Source organism: Lonchura striata, chromosome 19 (genome assembly GCF_050655825.1).
Source record: "Lonchura striata isolate lonStrDom1 chromosome 19, ASM5065582v1, whole genome shotgun sequence".
Taxonomy (NCBI): domain Eukaryota; kingdom Metazoa; phylum Chordata; class Aves; order Passeriformes; family Estrildidae; genus Lonchura; species Lonchura striata.
The window spans coordinates 9,432,569-9,441,786 of NC_140721.1; positions in this window are offsets into that span (position 1 = coordinate 9,432,569).

Genomic DNA, 9,218 nt, shown 5'->3' on the forward strand with positions numbered 1-9,218 from the left:
AAAGTTGGGCAGGCAGAGAAGTGAGGTGGCATTTATCTGCTCAGCAAGGGAAAGGCTCCCAGCTTCCACTTCTATTAAACTTCAAAGGGTCCCCACAGCAGAAGGTGAGGGGTCACCAAGCTTCATGTGTTTTATGGGTCATGTAGCAGCTTATTTCTAAATCAAACAGAGCAGAATGCTAGAAAGTGCCACTCTGGTGTTTGGTATCTCTGCTTGAAGCCATCCATAAACACAAAAATAAAACACACACACACACAACAGTAGCTCAGAGAGGTGCACCAGGGTGCCCACAGCTAACTCTCACACTTGGCAAAATTGGGCAAGGAAGGCTTATGTCTTTATGGCACTGGTTCAATGTGAATTTTATGTCTGGGGTGAAAGTTACTACAAGGTGAAACTATCAGAAGCTATCATGGAGCAGCTCTGCCACAGAGACAGGCTGAGAGAGTTGAGGCTGTTCAGCCTGGAGAAAGCTCTGGGGAAACCCCAAAGTCTCTTCCAGTGCCTGAGGGAGCTGCAGGAGAGCTGGAGAGGGACTGGGGACAAGAGATGGAGGAACAGGACACAGGGAATGACTTTCCACTGCCAATGGGCAGGGATGGATGGGATACTGGGCAGGAATTGTTCCTGGGAGGGTGGGCAGGCCCTGGCACAGGTGCCCAGAGCAGCTGTGGCTGCCCTGGATCCCTGGCAGTGCCCAAGGCCAGGCTGGACAGGGCTGGGAGCAGCCTGGGACAGTGGGAGGTGTCCCTGTGAAGGACAGGGGCTGGGGTGAAATGATCCTGAAGATCTCTTCTAACCCAAACCATTCTATACCTCTGTGAATTACCTAAAATGTTAGACACCTTTTAGACAGGAAAATGCAAAGTAAACCAGGCTTAAGCTTCAGAAAGGGCAAAAGATGATCTGGCTCAGCTTCCACTGAAGTTTCAGAGAGAGGGTTTTTTTTTTCAAGAGGAATAAACATGTTGAGTAACAAAGCTTCCCACAGAGCTCTTGTATTCTGCATCCCCTGGATGAATCCAGTACCCTGCCCTGCTCCCCTTGAGCCTCCTGCTGCTCTTGGGGCTGGTTTCCTGCTATTTGAGCACCTTGCCTGAAGATTTGGTGTCAATTGCCACCCTACAGTAACAGAATAAGAGTTAATTTGAGCAGGTAACTTGAGCACATGCTTCATTTGAAGGACGTGGTCAATTGTGTCTCCTGTTGACACGAGCTCTCAGCCAGGCTCTGCACACACCTCCTCAGAGCCTTTCCAGCTCTCAGTGCCCGTGCTAATCCCAGTTAAGCCAAGGGAACATGAGCATGTGCTTGACGTGCTAGTCCTGCTGCTAAGCATATGCTTAAGTGCTTTGCAGAGTTGGAAGTCCTGAGCACCAGGGTTGCCACGAGGCTGGGAACAGTATCACCTTTATCCTGAGCATAAAGTGAAGGAAATATAATATATTAAAATAAAAATAATATATATATATATAATATATTAAATAAATATATTGTAAATCTAAGAGGCAGCCCAACTCTACTAAGCTCCATGGTATAATCTCTCTTTACCTGAAACTAAACAGCAAAAAAAAAAAAAAAAAAAATCACAATCCTTTTGAGATCCAGACAGTCCCAAGGTTTGCACATTTATGATGATGTTAATGAGTGTTATCATATATGGATGAAAAAGTATTTGCTGTGAGTGATTTGGAGACCCAGGCCATAAAGAGAGCAGATCTAAGCATAACAGGTTGTCAGCTGTATCCCAGCTCAGTTCCTAGAAGACAGGCAAACCTTTACTATTCCATTTTTGACCTGACACACTGCAGAATGAGGGGTTTCACAGGATAACCACCAGTCTCTTGCTTTTCTGGAGTATAGTTTAGTTTACAGACTTTTCTAGGCTATAGTTTCTGCATACCAGAACTCATCTATGCTTCCTTTTCTCTGTTTTCCCACCCCTCTTCCTTAGCCACCCTCGCCTTCCACCTCCCTTTGAGTGAGACAGCCACAATATCTCCAGTGGAGCATTTTAAGAATCCTTCCTTGCGAGGCTTTCTATTTGGAGTGCTGGTACAACAAGCTGCATTTGAATCCCATCAGCCCAGCAGAACTGCAAACTGCATTTCACACGCAGAGAGATGATTCTTTCCCTGAGGAGCCTTTGTCAGCCCCTGTCCCTGCCCTGAGTGGCAGCAGGGTGACAAAGGAGCCTGGCACGCGCTCCCTGCCAGCCCCACAATGGCCTCTCTTGTGGCCTGGGCTGCTGATCCTCCTCCTCATCTGTCTGGATTTGTCATTTGTCAGCAGCTCTTGTGACGGGGCCAGCTCTGCAGCTCCTGGCTGTGGCCAGCCCAAGGTATATCTGGCAGTGAGGCTTTGTGTGCTGTGATGTATTTCTTTGGCAATGGGTAACATCATTTTTTGGCTCCTTCCACGGCCCCCTGGGTCAGCTCTCACTGCCAAAGCTGCTGTGGTAGAGAGCTTCAAGCCTGCCTGCAAGTTCAGTGGGTTAGTCTGGAGCTTGCCTTCTGACCACAACAGAAATCATCCATCAGGGAATTAGCCAGTGCCAGGATCAGCACACTGCTGGGACATACACACTGTTGGAGAAGGGAAGACCTTCAAATATTGCTTATTGCAGCTCCTGCCTCATCTTCTCTTGCAGTTTATTTGCACTGTGATATCTTCTAATGCTTTTTCTTACAGCTTCAGCACCTGTGCTCTTGTTATGCCGGGACTGTACCAGGTGTTGCAGAGGAAATTCCTTTTCCAGCTCCTGTGGTTGCAGAGACATTTTAACCTGTCACTGGACTGCAGCCTCAGGGTCTGGGGAAAAAGCACCAAATTTCACCCAAACCTCAGTGCTTAGGGAAGAAAAGGATGGGGGTTGATGAGGAAGCCATCCACGATGTTGAGGAAGCCACCAGCTGTGTCCTTCCAGCGCTGGGGACAACTCCTTGGTGATCTCCGAACCAGGGAATCATTTCCTGTTTCAGCCCGAGCCCCAGGGGACACTGGCAGGGGTGGTGTGGCTGTGAGGAAACCCTCAGCACAACTGAGCCCAGTGCTTTCCTGGAGCTTTTGAGGACAGCTGAAAGATGTCCCAGCATCAATAATAACCATCAGAGCTGGCAAAGCCACAGGAACTGTGGTGAAGCCAACAGGGATGTGTGGGCAGTTCTGCATTCTTCTGGCCCAAACCACCCCCAAATGCCCTGTTAGAAGGCACCACGGGGGCTGCTCAGGCCAGGCCAGTGAGGCCACCATGCCTGGAGAAGGCCAGGTGACAGAGGCAGGGCTGCAGCACATCGCTGAGCTCTGCTCTGCAAACTCCCCCACTCTCCTGGTGGGACCAGCGTGTGCTCAGCCAACAGCCAGCCAGGGTTTGGAGCATGTGTTGTGTCTGAGAAAAGCAAAATCAATTCTGCAACTGGCCCAAAGGCTTCCTGACTGCGCCAGTGTGCCCCAGCCTCCTTTAAGGGTAATATCAGCTCGCTCACTCTGCTCTTCGCCTTCCTCATAAAAGAGCATTTTCCCTGTGGCACTGAGAAGAATGTAACAGATAGATTTATAGCCATGAGGGGGAAAAATAACACTCTCACTACCAAAACAGCAGCCTGTGAACACTTTGCAGCAATGTTTTTTCTTCTGCAGGAGTGCAGTGCTTCTGCACTAACCCCTCTGCTGGCAGCCAGCCTGGGGACACTGTCCTGTCCTGGCAGTGCTGGCAGCAACGTGACTGGAACCCCATGGTAAGGTTTGGCATGTCTGGGGGAAGGAGGGGGAACCAAAGCTCTGCTGGGTCCCACTGGGTTTGCATTTTGCCAGCCTTGCTCAGAAACTCATTTTCAGGGTGATGGAGAGGATTGGCCAGCTCTGAAAACAAAACTTGGAAAATCTGTGTCTTTCCTCTAAAGCTTCTCAGCTGGCCCAATGAATTGATTGCCAGAGATAAAACCTGATGAAGAGGCAATGTTTTCCCAGCATAGCACTTGACTCCAGAAAGCAGAAGATGCAATAGATTTTGTTTATGTGCACGTCCACTGTTTTTTATTTATACATAAGTACTTCAAGCTCATTGCACATTGCCAAGCAGCACAGCAGAGCTGCTTTCCCCTGCATTTCCCATAGGAATAGGATTGGAGCACAGCATGTGGGAAGGGCTTGGTGCTTGTGGCATGACAGAGATCAGTGTGCCAACAGCAGGTCTGTCCCAAGAGGGAATCCAGAGAAAAGACCTGTATGGTGGTTAATAAGGAATAGGAAAACAGCTGTACCATGGTTAAGACCCACTTTAGAGAAGGAAGCTGATGAAAATTGGCATTTTTAATTCCCAGGCTGCAAAGGAGGGAGAGAAGGAAATCCAGGAGGGAATGGCAGGAGGGAATGGCACGAGACTGGGGTGGAAGGAGAGCACCACAGTGGGCAAGTGAGGCCAAGGGGGGATGTTTGGGCACTTCTGCATCTCTCCTGTGCAGGGCAGCCACCAGAAGGTTGTGCTGGGCACAGACAGAAGGGTCTTACACTTGGCACTGAATCCTGTGTGTGGATGTGCAGGTGTGTGTGGGTGAATATGCCTATCTTAAATATCTCTTAAAGCTCCCTTAAACTCATCAGAGTTATGCTGATCTTAGAACTCTATTGCCTGAGTGGTTTTGCCAGTGAGCAGAGGGTCTGTTGGAGGCAGTACCTGCCATTACTGATTCCTCCCAAGTGCCTTTGAAAGCTGCCAAAGGCTGCCAGCATGGGTTGGGTGTGAGCAGCTCACCTGGGAGGCTGTTTGCAACCTGGTGGCTCTGGTGAGCTCTGCCTGGCACACTGTGCCCCTCTGTGCACAGCCCACAGGAGCTCCCATTCACAAGCAGCAGCCTCACGGTGGGGGGAGGAGATTTGCTGACAAATTGCTGTCATTTGCTAACCTCGTCGTGGCAATCTTTGTTTTTCCCTTTTTTTTCCGGAGGCACTCCAAATGCTGAATGCCAGCATCTGTTACGGACCAGAAAACAAGCAAACACTGATATTCCTGGTGGCTTTGAAAGAGCATTTAATGCTTAGTTCTCTACACTTGCCTTTACCAGAAAAATCACTTCAGGATGTGCCTAGCATGATTATGATGAGGAGTGTCTGGGCAAAACCAAAATAGAGAAGGCAGCCCCTTGCTACAGACAGGCTGAAAAAAAATCCATGAGTCTTCCTGCCAGATGTTGACATTTTGATTTGCATAAAGGTAAACTTTTGAGTCAACAGCACGTTTAATTTTCTAAAACACCTCCAAGAAATAGGGCATGCTAACAGATAATGAGTTTGCATCATTAGCAGTTTTGTCAGACCTGTATCCTGGCGAACTGGCTCAGAACATCTTTGTTTCTGCTGCCTCTGAGCACCTCCCCATGAGTGTGCAAGGAGGGAATGCAGCCAAGGGGTGCCCAGGAGCTAACAGAGGGGCAGCTGTGACTTGGGAACTGAGACATTTATCCATGGATTGTGAAAGAACCTGCAGCTCCCAGGACATGTGGAGACAGTGCAGAAAGAGCCCCAGCCCCAGCACCCTCCACCTGCCCTCCCACCTTCCATCCTCTGCAGCTTTGCCCTTCACACAGAACCCTGTGAAGTTTTCACCTCACAAAGAAGTAACAAGACCTGTGAGAGCATCCTTGTGAAGAAACAAGGATGTACTCACCTCTCAGCTGGGGGAACCAAGACCCAAACAAATAACCCCCTACCCCACTGCAGGGGAAATCATCCAAGCCTGGAGGAGACAGCCCAGATGCACCTCCCTGTGCCCCAGCTGCACTTCTGGCTCTCCTCACTGAGCTAAATTAAGCTGCAGCAAGATGCCAAAGCTGAAGGAGAAAATAAGATCTCAGGACAAGCAGATAACTCTTTCCAAGTCACCTGTAAATCCAGAGAGGAAACGCTGCAGGTGACAGTGGGCTGGGCTCTGCACAGGAGCACTCAGCCTGCTCTGGGATATAAACCCTGCCTAGAGCCAAAATTCCCCTGCTCTGGAATATAAACCATGCCTAGAGCCAAGAATTCCTGCCACATTTCACTGGGCTTTGGGTTTCTGAAGAGGCCAGGAGAGTTTGACTCCTTTTGAGTTGGGCTCAGCAGTGCACAAAGCTCCTGCCTTGAGCTGTGCTGGGGCTGGGGACCAAACAGCAGGAGCACATCCCAGGTGCCACATGCAGGGTGTCCTGGCTTGTAAGATCAGCATGGATTCTATTTGCCATCTGTTGGAGGCTGGGCAGTTTTCTTATCTCTCCCAAGAACAATGTCTCCCTTGGGGAGATATCTTCTGTTAATGGGCCATGGAATGACTCCCTGCATGACTGGTAAAGTTCCATCAGCCCATGGTGAGATGCTTCACCCAGAGGGAGGAGCCAAGCATTCCTACCTGCATAAAATCAGCACTTTTTGGGACACCAGGGCAGCCCTTTGCTGGATTCCCAGAGGAGCAGCTTCTTCCCTGCTGGATTCCCAGAGGAAGACCAGGCCCAGCTACTCCATCCCCAGACCTTCAGAGAAAACTCCACCCTTCTACAGGATCCCTGCTCCAGCAGCATTTCATCTGCCCCTCCAGGAGGAGCAGCCACCATTTAACTGGACTGTGACCAACACCCTGACTCCTCAGGGTGTCAGGTTTCTGACTCTATCACTAGTTTTGTTTGTACTAATTACATTTTTATTATTTTTTAATTTAGTTTTTTTCCTAGTAAAGACCTGTTTTTCCCATTCCCCTATCTTTGCCTGAGAGCCTTTTAATTTTGAAATTGTGGTAATTCGGAGGGAGGGGGTTTACCTTTTCCATTTCACAGGAGGCTCTTGCCCTCCTTCACAGACTCCTGTCTTTTCAGACCAAGATGAAGGGCAGAGCTGCTCTGCTCTGAGCCCTGCAGCCCAGCCCAGCACAGGGGTGCCCAGCTGACCCTCCTGCCCAGCCCAGGGCTGGAGCAAAGCACCTGCTCACACAAGGAAATAAGCTTGTTATTGCTGCTGGAAGAGCAGCTAAAAACAGCAGCTAAGGGAAAACCAGACTCTCCTGTGTGTACCACAGAGCTGAACCAGCTCTCGTGGTCTGCAGAGCCTGTTCTGCAGCACTTTCCTCTACCAGGGCCACGGTGCCTAGCCACAAAGGCTGGCCCTGAGCATGGATCCCAGTCTAGGGATGAGATGGAGAGATGATGGAGAGATGCCCAGCAGCACAGGACTCCTGGCACCCCAGAGGAGCTCCCTGCTGCTGCTCCCAGCGTGGTCTCACAGAGCTCTCCAAGAGCTGGAGAGGGAGGACGAGACTGCAATGCAAAGCACTATCATTGCTGTATTAGCCTCAACTGAAATGTGCTACATAAGTGCAAATTGCTGTTATAAATCATAAACATCAAAAGGCCATAAGTGCCTAATAATGGCCTAAGTGGCTAATTTGTTTTATGTGCTACTGGAAGAAGCACCGTAAAGATATGGAACAAAAAATTTCCCTCATTGTGGTTTGGCCTCTGATACCAAGAAAGGCTGGAAGGGGGTGGGAGCAAAGTGCTGCTCTAGCACATATTCAGGAGCATTTCACATCAAAGCCTGTAATTAGAAACACAGCACAAACCCCTGCAAGAGCCTGGTCCCTGTGGGAGGGAAATGTGGCCAGTGCTGGGGGTGACCCCATGGGTGCATGGGGCACCTGCTGAACAGGACAGAGAGCAGTGGCACCAACCCAAACTGTGAGCAATTATTTGTGAAAAGAGATGAGGAGGTGTTGTAGCTAATGGGCCCTGCCTCTGGCACTGCTGAGCTACGTAAGTGGGGTGTGATGCCTGCTATATTCCCCTGCTCGACACTGTGTCTCTGCAGGGACCCAGCAAGACCCAAAACACCATCCTGAGCTGGGCTGAGGAACACCTTCAGCCTGGCCTGGCTCCTCTGCACCTCTGTTTCAACGTGGCAGTCTCCTTTCTCCATCCAAACAACCACTGTGTGCCCTCTGTCCATGTTTTAATTGCTCTGGGACTTTTGGGGTTATGTGCTGCTCTGAAGGCTCTTCCTGGCTGGCTGGCTCTGCTTGTGAAATTAGCCTTGAAGAGCCATAAATACCCAACCCAGCCCTGCTGTGCCTGCTGAGATGTTCCTTGTGCAATTCTTATGCTCTTCAGGTCGGAGCTGCCCTGCTGCTGTGCCTGGCCCAGGACAGGCTGGGGGTGTTCCCTGCACAGCTCAGCTTTTGGGGTTTTGCTGCTGGGGCAGAGGAGGCTCCTGCAAGGAACTGCTGAGCCCTGCCCAGACCAAGCCCTGTTTTAGGATGCAACTCATTGAACTCATCTTCTCTTGGTCCAGAGACCTGGCCATGCCCAGAACAGCCCAGATGGAACCCCTGAGAACTGGGCAAACTCCAGAGGGCACCTCGTGGTCACCTGAGTGAAGCATCACGTGCAGATGGTTTATTAGGGATGAGCAAAACCAGTCTTCCTTAATAAAGTACCTGAGCATGGCCCCTTTTTTCTGCCCCCACTTTCTTTAGATATTTTGGCTCTAATTTACAGTCAAATCATGGTGTCCCTCTCTAATTGCCACAGAAGAATTCCCACAGGTGTATTTGATCAGAATTATGTGTTTTGTTATGATGCTGCAGTGAGGATGTTGTGATGGCAGGAGAGAAACATCAGACCATGGCGAGGACCAGAAGCCTGATACTGAGGATCCATCCACATGACCTTGTATCCCAGATGGATCATGTGGGAACTGTTCCCAGCACAAGGAATTAATTCAGTAATATTTCAGCACAGGTACAAATGATTTAGAGTACCAACAGTGCTGCTTTCCTGTAATACATTGCCCTGCACAAAACCCTTGAGGGAATGGCTCAGGGAATAGCCCTAATTGGTCTGTTCCTCTTATGATATCTGTGATAACGTAGAGGAAGAAGAAAACCTCTTTGTCCTGAAATGGCATGCCAATAAACAGCATTTTTAAAAATAATTTCTTTGATGCTTATCACTTCCATAGCACATGTTCAGTGAGCACTACAAAGAGCAAGCACGGACTGTGGCTGACCTCTGCATGCCCAACGAGAGGAGCAGCACCCACTGCAGAGCTGCATTTGTCACCTTGGTGGGGGCGTGGGAAAAACAAATCCAGCTTTTACAGCTGTGCATGAAGGCACAGAGAGAGCTCTGTGAGCTTTGGAAGTGGCTGAACGGGCAGAGCTGGGCTTGGCAGCTTTTGTGGCAGTGGCACAGAGTGAG